Source organism: Hemiscyllium ocellatum, unplaced genomic scaffold, assembly GCF_020745735.1.
Source record: "Hemiscyllium ocellatum isolate sHemOce1 unplaced genomic scaffold, sHemOce1.pat.X.cur. scaffold_462_pat_ctg1, whole genome shotgun sequence".
In the NCBI taxonomy this organism is placed as follows: Eukaryota; Metazoa; Chordata; class Chondrichthyes; order Orectolobiformes; family Hemiscylliidae; genus Hemiscyllium; species Hemiscyllium ocellatum.
In genome coordinates this window covers 253,902-256,764 of record NW_026869071.1, presented here as the reverse complement: position 1 = coordinate 256,764, position 2,863 = coordinate 253,902, and the positions used below count along the sequence as shown (strand labels likewise).

General features: G+C 45.5%; 1 non-coding gene across 1 annotated transcript; it reads right to left on the bottom strand.

Annotated features, from left to right (window-relative positions):
* Positions 1–1,252: 1,252 nt before the first annotated feature.
* Positions 1,253–1,334, bottom strand: trnal-uag (transfer RNA leucine (anticodon UAG)). Its single transcript has one exon. It is a non-coding gene; the product is annotated as a tRNA-Leu (tRNA).
* Between the last annotated feature and the right edge of the window lie 1,529 nt (positions 1,335–2,863).

Here is a 2,863-nt window from a genome sequence, read left to right as displayed (position 1 = left end):
ATATCTTTACAATGCTCTGCACAGTAATCAAATGGAAATGCATTGCATTTCACTACGAGAGCAGATTTGTTCAAGCAAATTCGAAGGCAGGTTTGCAGATGGGAAAGCAAGCAGGAAAGCTCCGTTCTTGTCCATGTAAAAGGCTGCAGATGAAGAACAAAACAGTTTCGACCGCGGGAACCTATCTTGCGGAAGGTGAACGTGCTGATCACTATGCTACAGAAACAAGCCCACAGCCGCCCCTGCTGCAGCTCAGTGGTATCCGACACTGAAAGTTGAAGACGTTCTACCTTTCACCTTTCTGTTTCCAAATGCTCGTTGTTTCATGGGAGTTGTTTAATTTTGGCTGTGTGGTATGCATGGACGAGATACACCGAAGTATCTGTTTTCACGCGGTGTAGCCCAATAACGTTGTGTTGCTTACACCGGCTTTAAAAGGATAACTTTTTAGCCGAGCTGGCCGTCGCAGTCTGTGGCACAATCATTTAGTCTGTTCGACTGCTCACTGGAAAGGTAGTATTGTGAAACACTGCAGAAACGAAGGACTTCCTTACTTTTGCTGCGACTGACCATACTCTGTGAAATTTTCCCAGATTCTCAGTTGAGGAGTTTTTGCAGCTGGAAATTACCTCAGAAAGCCTGTTAATTCGTAATGTATTGAACGAATCGCAAAACAGAAAACATTTGGCACGCAACACAAACAAAACTGGCAAACCAAATGCATTTTCAGATACAGTGAGCATGAATGCTAAATGTGAGACACTCCGAGGGCATGAGCCGTAAAGTAATCTCACAACTAACAACAGGGCAATTCCAAATTACTTTTCAATGATACTTGAGCCTCAGTGCACCACCATATCACAGACAATGCTGAAAAGAGAGAAAGAAAGAACATAATAAGAATGGGCCACAAAAAGTGAATTTCACCAATCACAGTCTCGATTAGATTACCTTTCCCTTCAGGGGTCTCCGGGACAGAAACGAAGGAAATTGGAGAAATTCAACAGCATATGACATCAAAATTCGGTTCCAGTAAAATCTCAACATGCTTGGAACGTAAAGCAACAGTAGAGATGTTTGCAATTTTCCACGCGGGAGACGAACACGATCATGACAGCAGAGGAAATTTGGCACTTTCCCACTCGACAGTTGATTCCCAGGGAAACAAATCGAATTTTGTTCTGAACGAAACAACATCAGTGGTGGCAACAGCATTTCAACAAGCTGCACCGTTGCAGTCGATCAGCAGCAATGGCAGTGGTGGGATTCGAACCCACGCCCCTGTCGAGACTGGAACCTAAATCCAGCGCCTTAGACCGCTCGGCCACACTACCAACTGCGCCGGTTTCCCATTTTCTTTCACTTCCAATTGAGCTCCTGCATAACAACACTCTGGTGATATCACTCAGGATCTCTCCATGTGGTATCCTTCACTGTGTGGGTCTAATTGCTGCCTCTGTCAGCGAGTCTCGCTCTTGCAGCTACTCCAGATCCTGAGGCAACAAAATGGTTCACTCCACAGAGACGCAGCAGCACAGGCCAGGGATGGAGACTGGGACTTTCCATATATCTATGGGACTCTGTGCCATTCTCCATATGTAACCCTCATTGTATCAGCCTAATTTCCCATTCTCTCTCTCTCTGTGTCTCCTGTAGGTTCCCAGAAAGTTCCTGACTCAATTGACTTCCCAAATGCTGGGTGTCTCGTACATTACCACATTGAAGATGGTTAGTCAGCCAGAGAGACAAAGGGCAGGGAGATCTGGAGTCTTCAATAAATCCTGCAGAGAGGTAAGATCACTCACAGTGCACAGAGCAGGGAGCAATGAGAGGGCTCCTAACATCGCTAACAAGACATGACACAGATACAGTGCTGGAGGGGGAGCACAGTACAGAGACACACCTGAGGCTCAATCACTGCCCCCACTGTTAGTTTTGTTGTTTTGAGAAAGCATATAGAGTTCACAATTATCCATCCAGGTCTGTGCTGTCTTAGTGAGCATCAGTACAACAGAGGGAAAAGCAGGCCTCCCACAAGAGGGAGGGAATGCTGCATGGGATCTTTCTGTTCTGTATTCCCTCTCCAACACTGTATCTACAGCATGTCAGTGTCTTCAATAATTTTTAACTCCTATAACAGCTCCTGTCCCTGTAACCTCCTCCCTTCCCCTACATTCCCTCCACATATTTGAAATATGCTGCATTCCGGACTATCATCTCTATTGCTGCAACTTGGTTCAGTCTCTGCAACATGCCTTATCTCGATACTCTCCCCCTCCAATGATAAAGTCATACAGCATGAAAACAGAACCTTCAATGCAACTAGTCCATGTCCATGTTGACCATGGTTCCTGAACGAGTGACATTTCCCTGCATTTGATCCATATCCCTTCAAACCTTCTCCTCTCCATGTTCCTACCTAAATATATTTTCCATGGTGTACTTGCACTTTTCTCTCCCATTTCTCTGACAGCTCATTCAATACGTGCACCATCCTCTGTGTGGGAAATGTTCTCCTCCGGTCCATTTTAAGTATTTCCTCTCTCACCTCATATTTATGCCCTCTAGTATGGGATCCCCTACCCGGGGATAGAGACCTTCACTATTCACCCTACGTATACGCCCTGTGGTTTTATAATCCTTTATAATCCTTTATAAGCTCACCCCTCAGCCACCTACGCCCAAGGGAAATGTGAAGGACGACACAAATATCTCTGCCACTTTCTCTGCTGCAACTTTGCCACAATGTTCTGGGATACACTTGTTCAGGACCTGGGGCTTTCTCTACCTTTGTGTTCTAAGATCTCCAGCACCACCTCTTCTGTAATGGGGACTCTTTATAAGGCATCACTGATTATTTCCC